The 12,472-nt window shown below is 33.6% G+C and overlaps 1 pseudogene; it reads right to left on the bottom strand.

Annotated features, from left to right (window-relative positions):
• Positions 1 to 3,268: 3,268 nt before the first annotated feature.
• On the bottom strand, positions 3,269 to 12,472 carry LOC148872150 (putative wall-associated receptor kinase-like 16; annotated as a pseudogene).

The following is a 12,472-nucleotide window of genomic DNA, read 5'->3' on the forward strand; positions in this document are numbered from 1 at the left end:
AATCAATTATGTACTTTATGCATTTACAATAAATGTCAAAAGATATATGAATCTGATTGAAGCTAAAAGCAAGTCATTGAACAAGTAGCCAACTTCGGAGAAGCAAACCAATTTGCTTCAATTTTACTGGGATCATGTCGCACATCTGCCAGCCTTATCCTCATCCCGTCCAGATCGGATGGACTCGATAAGCCTTTTTAGGTAGCATGAAGTTCACCTCTTGGAGCAGAATGGATTCCTGGTAGTGTGGGCCAAAGATCTTAGAGATGTTTTGTAAGACCTACGTTATCTCATTTATATATGGATACCAACCCCAACGTTTTAAGGTACGTGCGATTCATTGCCACTAGCCTAGTAGCATACAAGCTTTTAGATCGCACACTAGAGAACTAACTTAAGCATCGGAGCATCCACACCGGATAAGCCACTCTGGGTCTGCCAAGCCTTCCTCATTTGCAGTTCGGCCGGCCAACAAAGCAGACTAACGTCCGAATTGCCCTCTAGATAAGAGCATCCAGATCGCGCACCATAAGGGGCCATCCATATAAATTTCTCTCTTTTTCTTTTAGACTTGGGTTAGTGGTACCACTATAAGTGAATTTTATATTTGAGAAAATTCATAACCACCATGGTTTTGTAGTGCAAACAGTAAACTTGAAGCCTTGCATCATATATTTTTACTCACCATTCTCTGGTAGGTATATGAGGTTATAAATAGGCATTATAACATGGTTATTGGAGGATGTATAAACATATTTCATAGTTAATTATATGAATAAAAGACATTTTGTTAATTTTATTAATGTTTTTAAAATAGGAAATCTCACGTCTTTTATGGCATGGTTTGGTGTTGGTTTTTTGACTTCCATATGAACACATATGTTTACCTTATAATTCTAGAGATTTTTTCTTGAATTCTATTAATAAGTGGATTATCAAGTTTGATCCCACCCTAGTTACCAACTTAAATAAGGAAAAAAATAGTTTTGAGCAATCGATGTGAACAGTATGGTTGGATTGATGCAAGTTCAAGTGGTTTTTGTACTTACAAAGAAAAGTGTCTAAAGGTGATGCAGAATGAAGTTACAATATTTCACTTTAATTTAAACTTTTATTATTTGTTCTGGTTTCTTTGATTTTAGTTTCATAGGGGTTTTGGTTTGGTAGTTAGAACAGTAATGTTAGATTTAAGAGTAGTTAAGAGTCCAACTTATAACAAGTGTATGGATTTTGTTCTCAACCTGAAGGTGAGGTCCAAGTTGTTTCTTTTTCTACTTCTAATTTGTATATTTTAGGTTTCTCAATTGGCATCCTTTCCATTGAGAAAGCACTAGATAAAACCTGTAAAAAAATAACAGGTCTTAAACCTCCCTGGTGAGATGGCATGTACTTTCAGTAGCTTAATGAAAAAGCATTAGTAAATGCAGAAATTTAATTCTATTTACAAATTGTTTTTATTTATAAATCAGGTTGTTTTTTAGAGAACAAGTAATATCTTGAAATGGTTTTCACATTAAGGCTCGTTCTTGGTTTGGCAAGGTTTCACCTTTATCCTCTATAAAATAATTGATGGATATTTGTATTATGTTTTGGTTATTTTTCCTTATAGGGACTAGTGCATAAAATACTGTTCATAAAATGGGTTGAGACCTTAGTAAATATCAAATTTAATAAAAATGCTAGAAAAATAAGAAATTTAAATATAAAAATATTAATTGATAGTTTTAATAATATTATTACATAACCTTGTATTAATGCATTTCTAATTAATTAATAATTTTTATGAGTTGTGACTATTATTATGCATATTGAACTCATTAAAAATGATAAAAATTAATGAAAATTTAAAATGCAGAACCTGTTTTATTAACAATATTGTAATTTCAAAAGGTACTCATATGCAAAAATTATTGAATAATAGTGAAAAATACCAACAATTAATTAAAAATCCAAAAAATTCTGAAAACCTTAAACATAATTAAAATACTAAAAATAATTAAAAATATTGAAAATTAACGATATTTCATATTAAAAAGGGTAGGTTGTATTAACAAATTTTGATTATTAATTTAATATTAATTAATAGTAAATAAAATTATTAAATCTTTCAGATTTTCCCGTGCATCACTCGGGTCCCCGCTCAGTAGTTGTGCTTAAGATTGATCAACAAACCCAATTCTGGCCCAATCCTTAGCCCAAACCCAATATCGACCTTGGACTTGGTCCAAACGGGCCAGCCTGAGTTAGTATTAAACCAAACCCAACCCATTAGACTTGCAGCCCTACCGAGCTCAAACAAACCGATTGGGCTAGGTCAGTAGTAACTGCCTAGAAACTTAAAGCATAGTATGGGCTCATGAGTTGTGGCTTGCAATTAGAAGCAAGAAACTGGTTTGAATATGAAACAAGTGAGATCTGGATTGGCTCCGTCTGGTACATTACATTAGCTAAAATTTTCACATCAAGGCGATCATGGATAATTTAGATATTGCAATGCTACATGGCTATAGAGAAGTCAATAGGCCAACTGAAGCTTTGGCTAATATTGGCATTGATAGAGGTAATATGACTCGTTTCAGAGATCTTTCTCGACTAGCATAATGTTAAAACTCTCATTCTTGATTTTTTTTTTGTTTCTTTTATTTTATTTTTGTATGTGTGGTGGCGGGGGTTTGTGAGAGAATTAATTGTATTGTGGTTGGGCAAGGTGGTTTATGACTTCTCTTCTGTAATTGGTTTGTTTCTCTTTGGTAATGGTTAATAAAATTTTAACATGAGTGAAGTTTGGGATTATATATTTGATATGAGTTTCTCTGAATATGTTGTTGAAATTCATCTTGACTTAGCTTTAAGAATGCACATATAAAAATGCATTAATTACAAAATGTTTATTATTTAATATTGATATAGCATAAAAGTTACTTGCGCCTTCAAAGTGCAAAATGATTTTAGGCTGAGTTTTATCATAGTTGCATAGACTTCTACATCTAGGTTAATATACACAAAATTAAGATGCCATGCAACAATGTTCTTGTAACAGTATTCTTACTAATACTTTGCACCTATGCTCTTACTTTCTAACTTATGAATTTACATGTTTCTAATGACACAAAAATCTATATAGAATAGAGTAAATCTCTTAAAGAAAAAGAAAATTCATGTAGTATCAAATGACAAAGTAAGAATTTCACATCTAAATTATTACAAATCATATATATAATTAACAAGAAAAAACCACACAATAATCCAAAGACTTCTTTTTATATAGTCATCGCCCACAGTCTAATGATATTACAACTTGATTTCCCAAACTATCATAATTAGTAGTGTTGAAGTTTTGAGAATTTGGTGGATCCCCAAGCAAGCATTCTACTTCTTCATGAGGTTCATCCCATAGATGTTTGCTAGACCTACGCAATCCCTCCAGTTCCATCGCTACTTCCTTCATTGTGGGTCTTTCTTCTCCCTTCACGCTTAGACACCTCTCTACAAGTTTAGCGACTTCACGGAGTTGATCCTCATTAGCTTCATAGAGCACTCTATCCTCCAAAATATCCAAAATATTTTCTTCTTTCATGGAACTAATAAAGTGGAGAGCTAAGCTTTTCTCTTTTTCAGGTCTATCAAATTCAAGTGCTTTTCTACCAGTTAATAGTTCTGCAAGAACTATGCCAAAACTATAAACATCACTCTTTTCTGTCAATCGACTTGTGTGAAAATATTCTGGGTCCAAATACCCCATTGTGCCCTGTACTAATGTGGTAAATTGAGTTTGGTCTAATGGAACTAATCTTGAAGCTCCAAAATCTGACACCTTTGCTGTATAATTATCATCCAAAAGAATATTGGTAGATTTAATATCTCTGTGAAAGATTGGGGGAGAGGCTGCAAAATGCATATATGCAAGTGCTGATGCAGTTTCTGCAGCTATCCTTAGACGGTTGTCCCATGAAAGTGAAGATCTGTGTCCTTCATCATGAATATGATGGAACAAAGTCCCACTAGTAATGAATTCATATACTAACAATGGAACTTCAGACTCTAAGCAACAACCTAAAAACTTCACTACATTTATATGGTTAATTTGGGAAAGAATAACCACCTCATTGATGAATTGTTCAACTTGGCTTTCATCAATTATTTTGGACTTCTTAATGGCAACTATCTTATTATTAGGCAAAATTCCTTTATATACTGTACCATAGCCACCACAACCTAGGATTAGATTCTCATCATAATTATTAGTTGCCCTTTTGAGCTCTTCTTCTGTAAATATCTTTGCAATGTCCACACTTACATCATATGATGAAAGTTGTTGTCTGAGTAGGAGCCCTCCATTTTGTTGAAAGCATTTTTCCTTGCGTATGTTCATCCTTCTAATTTTTATTCTCCAATATAGCAAAGAGCTAACAGATAGTACAAATAAGATGCCAATGGCAATACCTGCATGGAGATGAGGGTTTTAGAAAATGGGTGGACATAAAAAAGAGGGTGTAAGATCAATTTGACCGTGTTAGCCAAAAAAAAAATAAAAAAAAAAGACAAATTTGACTGCAATTGTTGATTTCCATTGATCTTATTATACTTCTCATATCTTTCATTAGAGGTGCATGGTGGGATCCATTAATCTAGGTTCTATAGGTGAGATCCAAAATCAATTTGTTTTTAATTGGATTCAACATAGATCTATGCTATTTATCACATATAATATTAGTCCATTTGATTTAAATCCATCAGCTTTTTTATACTTAAAATTTCTATTATTCTATCTATTAGTAAAATTGGTTTGACAGTACTTATGTCTTTACAGGAGAGTCAACATTGGTTCATGTTTTATAAACTTTATTTTTCAATACATCGTTTAGGTAAAAATAAAGTTTGTAAAACATAAAATAGAGTTTAAGATCAAAGAAGCCACAAAAAGCCACTGAAAAAATAGACCAACTCGATCGATATTCATTCTTAATGATATAGCAAAGCAGGAACCGGCCCCAACCCAACCAAAAGGATAGACCACCAAACTCCAAAAAGGACGCCATTACCTCTCTACCCATATATCAACTACTTCTAAAGATCTTCATCTAAGGAAATATGGTTGAATTGTTTACTTGTCACATAGACAGAAAAAGGTTTTGCTTTTGGGTCATTTTTTTAAATATGAGTTTTATATTATTAAAAATATTGGATATAGATCTAATTAGAAGAGTTTATTTATTAGAAAAAATACCTTAATTCAAAAGAGAAAGAACGAGATTTAATATCTCATATGACAAGCTTGAAATGACACTGCTTTTAAAAATATTAAAAGAAATGCCCATTGGGTTCTTAGAAAAATTAATGGAATGATGAATATATAGAATCCTAATATTAATTCCAACAGTGATATAGTTATGTATAACATGTTAAATCTTCCATCTTTGTCTTATCATAGTGTTTTTATATTACTCGAGAATGACCCCATACTAAGTAAGGGGTAACTAAATGTGTGTATAATTTAGTTTGAAGTTTACTACTTAGTTAACAAAAATTAAATTAAAAAAACTAATATGGGTCTTGTATCTTTGCAATTGACAATCTATTTTGACCTATTTTATTTCAAAACCATTATTAATTAATGTTTTTTTAATTTGATTTAAGATATTAAATGTGATCTTATTCGTAAACAATAACCCACTTTATTTGGTATTTAATATTTATCTAATAAATCTATTTTGAGTTATTTATTTTTAAAAGTAAAATTAGGTTGCTTCCTAAAAGTTAATCCAAGTTTGTAACTAATAAAGTATTTTCTTTTTGAAAAAAATCATTTAAAAAAACGTGGGTTTATGATAATCTTTTAATGTGTCCCACCATTTGTACTTAATAGACTATGGATAAACATGTGTTAAGCTAATAAATAATTGTCTATTGGGAATGCTTAGGATTGAAACTATCCACTTTTTAAATCCTATTTTTCAACTAATAGGATGCTATGTGTCTGAATGAAGATAGTGGGGTGTGGGCTTTAGCAGCAACTTCTAAGAAAATGTCATTTGTCTAGTTTTCTAGAAAAATGAGAAGGCTACATGTCTAAATGGTGAGGAGTTGTAGCTTCATAGTGGGCGGTGGGCTTTAGCAAGAATTTCTTAGAAATTGCCACGTGTTTAGCTTTCTAAAAAATGAGAAGGCCACTTGTTTGAATGGTGGGTGGCTGTAACCTGAAGAACTTGCTTTAATATATATATATATATATATATATATATATATATATTAAAATTGGTCATGCCATGTTAGCAGCCTTCTCCTATACTGCCATGTTAGAAATTTATCATGTGGTTGATACTCAATATATCTTTTTGATCATTTCTATCATCAAATTGAATATTGGGTTGATGGGAAAGTGTTTTCAAAATTGGATCAAACCAGATGGTTAGACCGGAAAAATTGGGAATCAGACACCATTTCACCTAAAAACCGCTTTTTGTCCAAAAAACCATTTATTTGGTTAGCAAACCATTGACTTGGGCGGTCAAACCATCAACCTGGATAATAGTTTTCTGCCTTTTTTATTTTTTATTTTTTTACTTTTTTTTTTTGTTAAAGCAGGTCATCAGTTCAGACCGAACAGTCAAATTGTTCAACCCCAGAACGGTTCCCTATCCGATCCAATTTTAAAAACCTTGGATGGGGAGTGGGTGCCTTACCTTGAGCTTGGCTTGGTGTGCAGCATGGCCTGGCCCAAGGCTCGGCCCATGGACCAGCCCGACCCATGGTACGACATGGGCCCGTGTGGGCTCGAGCTGTAGGCCGTGCTGAACCGACACCTAAATTATCCTAGAGGGAGGCATGGCCCGGAATGTCTCGTGGGCCAACACAGGACGACTCGCACTTTGTGTGGGCCACATGCAGGTCATGTCGTGTCGACCCAGGACGACCCAATTTACACCTCTACTTGAACTCGCCCAATTTTAGGGATGGAGTAGGGAAATTTGAGGATTCCCCATCCTTGACGAGGAGTGGGGTGCCTTGCCCCTAAACTCGCCCAACATTGAGGAGTGATTACCTTGCCCTGAACCCGCGTGACACTAGGGATGGGGTAAGGATAGGGTAGAGTGTCTTGACTATAGGGCAGGGAAAGGGATGGGATGCCCTGCCCTGAACCCACCCTACTGTCATTCCTATATAATTTTAAATTATTAGTGGAATTAATAAAATTGTTAGCTTTTATAATTATTGTTATTTATTTAAAATTAATCAAATTTTCATTTAAAAATTATTAAAATTACTATAATTTATTAATAAAAATAAATTTATTAAAAAATATTTGTTCATATTCAATTAACAATAATTAATTTTGTAAATAAAAATTAAATGAAAAATAAAATTATTAAATCTTTCAGATATGCACGGGTCCCTACTAGTATAGGTATTTATACCAATATTAAAAAGAGGAAGAGGGAGGAGAAGGGCCCTCTTCCACAAAGCGTAGATAGACTTCCTCCTCTCATTGCTCACACGTGGTTAATTGGTTTTAAATCAAGTTATCAAAATATAAGAAGTCAAAATAAAAACCTTTCTAAATGAATTGCTTGATTATTTCTAATTAGATTGATATATGGAGTCCATCAAATTTTTCAGTTTTGTAATACTTTATTATTATTATTGTTGTTGTTTTATTATCTTAACATTACTTTATAATTATATAATTATGAAATATATTATTATATTTTTATATTTTTTTTAATATTGTGTTGTTATTGTTTTATTATTTCTTTAATAAAATTTTATTAATAGGTTAGTAATAGCTTTCTATTTTATTATTACTTTATTTATATTTTGTTACTATTATCATCATATTATTATTATCATGTTATTACTATTTTAATAACATTTCATTAATGTTAAGGCTTCAGGTTTTATTTGTCAAGAGTTTATTTTTTGATAAACTTTAGAATGGGATCCCATTCCCCATGAGGATTGGCCATTCACTCTTTTGGCGGAATACCATTTCATCAAGAATGGGAATTAGAATCTCATTCTAACTAAATAAACAGTTGTTATCAAAATAGACCATTTCAATTCTGCTTCCAAGCACCTATTCTACATAACCAAATGGACCCTAATTTTGAATTCAAAAGAACCACCCATGAATTCCCACAAGATGGCTAGACAACGAGTGGAAATCAGTGCTACCTATCCATCCATGCCTTCTTGTAAATAGCAACGAGGTGGGGCAGAGTCAAGTTTTATATATGCTATTTATTTATTTATAAATATGTTATTTTTATTGCATTTTGTAATTTTTTATTTTTATAAAAAAACATGTATATATATGATGAAAATAGTTGAAAAATACTTATACTTTTTGTTTTTATTTATTTAAACTATTATAATTAATTTTATTTTAATAATTTATTGTTTTTTAAAATTAAATTGGATCGGATCAGATTTGAATATCTGACATCCTTAATGGATTTGAATTTGAATCAATATCTCTGAGATCCGGTTGGATCTTCGATTGGATTGGATTCGGATATACCCTAATTTGAATCAGATCCAATGCATTTGCATTCTTATATTTTGTGATGGACTTGAACTTGTCCTTGACCAAGTTGATTTACTTTTCTTAATTTTTCAATTCTTCTAAAATTTTTAATATCTTTATGCTTTAATTTTAAAGGGTATATCAACCATTAGGATGAGCTAATTGGATTATGACGTCCCTATCTAGTCCTTGGTCAAAATAGTTGCAAATTTCCCCAACTCACGTGGCCCCATGGGGGTTCGGATGTCCTAACATCGGGAATATCTTTCACGTATTCTCTACATGAGAGATGTTCCAATGTAAAGTTGTGTCTCAAGGGTAGGATTCTCCTTTTTTTTTAATTAATTAATTTATTTTTTAATTCAATGTCTTTTTTGAAACAACCAAAGGAATGTTCTCCTTCCCATAAAAAAAAATTATCTAAAATCTCTCTCTCTCCACACACACACACACTCCCAAAGTCTGCATTTCTGCTCACATCTACCCCCATGTAGAACATTTTCATCCTCCTACGTAGTATTATGCAAGGGGTGAGGTTCCCAATTCATGGGGGTAGTAAGTTGTAGATAGATGTGGGCAGAGTTCTCATGGACAAGAGATCCGGAGTCATTCCTAATAACCTAAACAATCTCCTTTCCTAAAATTTCTCATAAACTATCTCCCCCACTTTCTCCTAAATTAACTCAAATTCCTATTTATCTCCTAAATTATCTCTAATTTAGTAGAGAGTTTCTCTCCTAAATTATACCTATCTTCTCCCCCACTTTTTATCCATATGTATCTAAAAAAAGCTTGAATTAAAAAATTTAAGAATTATTTAAATATTCTAGTAAAATTATATACTGACTTTAAAATATTTATTAAAAGCAGAAAAATAATTATAATATATTTAATAATATTCATATTATTAATAATTTTATATTTTTATATAATTCATCACGAAATTATGTACTAACAATAGTTTAATAACTAAATATCTTAAATAATAAAATATTAAAAATAGCTAAATAATTATATAACAGAGTATATAACCCGACTCTATTACAGAGGTTCTTGGTCTGAACACTGAGTCCTGATTATAAATAGGGTCGAATTTGGGCCTTCATTTTAAGCTTTGATTATAATAGTTTCATGAGTCAAATAAATCCCAAAGGAAATGTTATTCAGAATTTAGGCTCCATACATTCCTTCCAAGGAAGATAATACTGTAGAAGACATAATGAACTAAAGGTGTGACAGATAAAAGCCAAAAGATTTCTAAAGGTTATGTCTTGTTGTAATATTAAGTAGTGATAAAGAGGAGGGGTTTGATGATAAATGGCAGTCAATTCATTGATTTTTATCATTTCTTCCTATAACTGTGAATGGGTCAGGTCTGGCCTAGAATAGGGTGAAACCAGTTCAGAACCAAACTCTATTAGTTCTGTAAATCAAGACACAACCAAATGAATTATTAATCTCAATAATTGTGTCCATGTGGCTGGATTAGACCCCCTATAATTTTTTAGATTTAATATTTATCGCATTGTCTCTCATTTCTCGTAGATAGAGTTTATAAGACTATGGCTAGGTGAAGGAAACATGTAGGGTGTATGAATTGTACCACTGTACAATTAATAATAGGAGATTAACAAATGAAACTAAAGGTATTCTAGTGTGGCACTATGTCCAGGTATTGGATTCTTGATGATTTCCTCTTTTTCCTCCATCCCTCCCCTTCTCTTCATCTCCTTTTTCCTTTTCCCTCCTTTTGCTTCTCTTTTCTTTACAACCTACAATCCACAACCATCACTTAACTTCATTTTTATTGATACCCTCAAAAACACTGGTCCCCTATTTTAATCCACCTCCTCCTCTCTATTAGCTTATCCATCCGCTAGCTTATTTTAATCTAAATTTATCCGCCTTTTATTCTCCTGTTACACCATGGATCAATCATTCACAACCAACCACTTAGATTCAGCTTGAGCATGTTAGGTCCTGTTTGGTTTGCAGGAATAGGAATTTGAATGGGCTATTCCAATTCACAACCAACCACTTTGGATTCCTCCACCTTCCACACTACTGTTAGTAGAGAAGGCCAATCAAAAAACCAACCCATGATCGACCCATCCGTCAGACATAGTGGGATCTTACTGTAAAATTATTCAAAATTGTTATTGGCTATGGAAGCTGAAAGTGAAAGCTTGAAATTGGTAATGAATATGCAATACATTCTCCCTCTCAACTACTGATAAATGATAGGAGCTTCATAAGCTGAAGCTTCTTCACATTATATAATACTGCTATCAAAGCTTTAGATCTGAGAGCAGAGACTATGGTGGAGGCTGTTGTCAGATTTTGTCTCAATAAGGTTGATTCTCTCCTCAGAGAATAAGTGAAACAACTCAAAGGAGTGAAAGAAGATATTAGAGAACTCAGGAATGAATTAGACAGTATACGTGCCTTTCTAAAGGAAGCCGATTCAAGGTAAGAGAGTGACAAAGGTGTGAAGGCCTGGATGGAACAAGTGCGTGACGTAGCTTTTGAACACATAATGGAATTGACAACCGAATTTGGAGAACTGGTGCATCCGCTATTCCCGAGTTGAAAGACAATATTTGTTAACTATGTGAAGATTTTAAATCAAGTATTAAGCTATTACCTATGGAGACTTGAATCACCCGAAGTTTTGTCTGTGAAGGTGGTGGAGGAGGAATAGGGATGCAACCAGTCCCATTTCGAGTCTTCCGTCGCCCTCTGTACCAGATGGGCAAGAGCAATTGTAACTCCCAGCCGTATTTTTGCAAATCAGAGATGGTAAGCAGTCATTCATGGTTGAATCCCTAACATTCATTGATATCTGAAACCCGTTTATTACAAAAATCTTGTGTTGGATTCAACAATAACAATCAAAATTGTAGAAATAGTCATGGTAAAGAGGTAGTTGAGTTGACTTCAATATATTACATACCTTGACATCCGCTTGAAGATAAGGGTTGCCTTGGTAGCCTTCCAAACATTCGCAGAGATATCCAAGACCGTTGTGAGAGTCATGACATCTGCTGTTCTTGCCACACGCGTAAGTGGTGGTGTTTCTCATTGTAATGTTTTTGCACGAATCGTTCTCTATTGCCCAGTCTAATATTGTTGGAACCATGCCTCTGTTTTTTGTGTAGAAACCAAAGTCAGAGAGGTGGTCTATGGAAAAGTTGTACCACTTGTAGTCGGCCACGAAAGAGTATGCGCAGGGACTGAAATTTTTATAAAACTGGTATTCGCCATTCAGAATCCCATAAAAATACTTTAGCCCCTTAGTGTTGTTGGTCTGGCAGTGACCCATCCCTGGATAAGTCCCATTGAGCGTCTCGTTTTTATCTTTACATTGACTGTAGCATCCGTATCGAAACCGTAAGTATTGATACGGCACGGTAGTGTTGTTGGCATTTGAGGAAGCAACGTCGGCTAGAATTCCACAACCGATGCCCGTTAATATGTTGCCGGTATCGGAAAGAGCAAAGGGCGTATCCCTCATATCCATATAGATCAAAGACGTGTTAAGGGCCTTATGGCTAACACGAAACGAATCGTCGTAACAACGATAATTCATGAAGGAATAGACCCGCAACTGGCCTTGTAATGATATTTCTTCAACTTCCACTACTTTATCAGTTGAGTAATACCGTTCAACTCCTTCTGTGTCTTCAAAAATGCCAGCATTTGGCAAAACCAATTTGGGAGGGGTGAAGGTGTGGTTGCAGAGTAGTTGAAAACCTTCTCTATAACAGCTCGGATTCTGTCCCCAATCCGAATGGGTAGGGAACGGGGATGTTGCCACATTTGTCTGGGCAGTCGGGCTTTGGCATGATTGGTGATGAGGTCGCAGTTGCCATGAAGAGACTCAAGAATAACAGCAAGAACAGGAGTAGGAGCTGATGAAAACAGCAGCATAACCCCAGCTACAGCCAT

The sequence above is a fragment of the Nelumbo lutea genome, chromosome 2, assembly GCF_056320005.1.
Source record: "Nelumbo lutea isolate HS-2025 chromosome 2, American lotus-T2T, whole genome shotgun sequence".
Classification (NCBI taxonomy): domain Eukaryota; kingdom Viridiplantae; phylum Streptophyta; class Magnoliopsida; order Proteales; family Nelumbonaceae; genus Nelumbo; species Nelumbo lutea.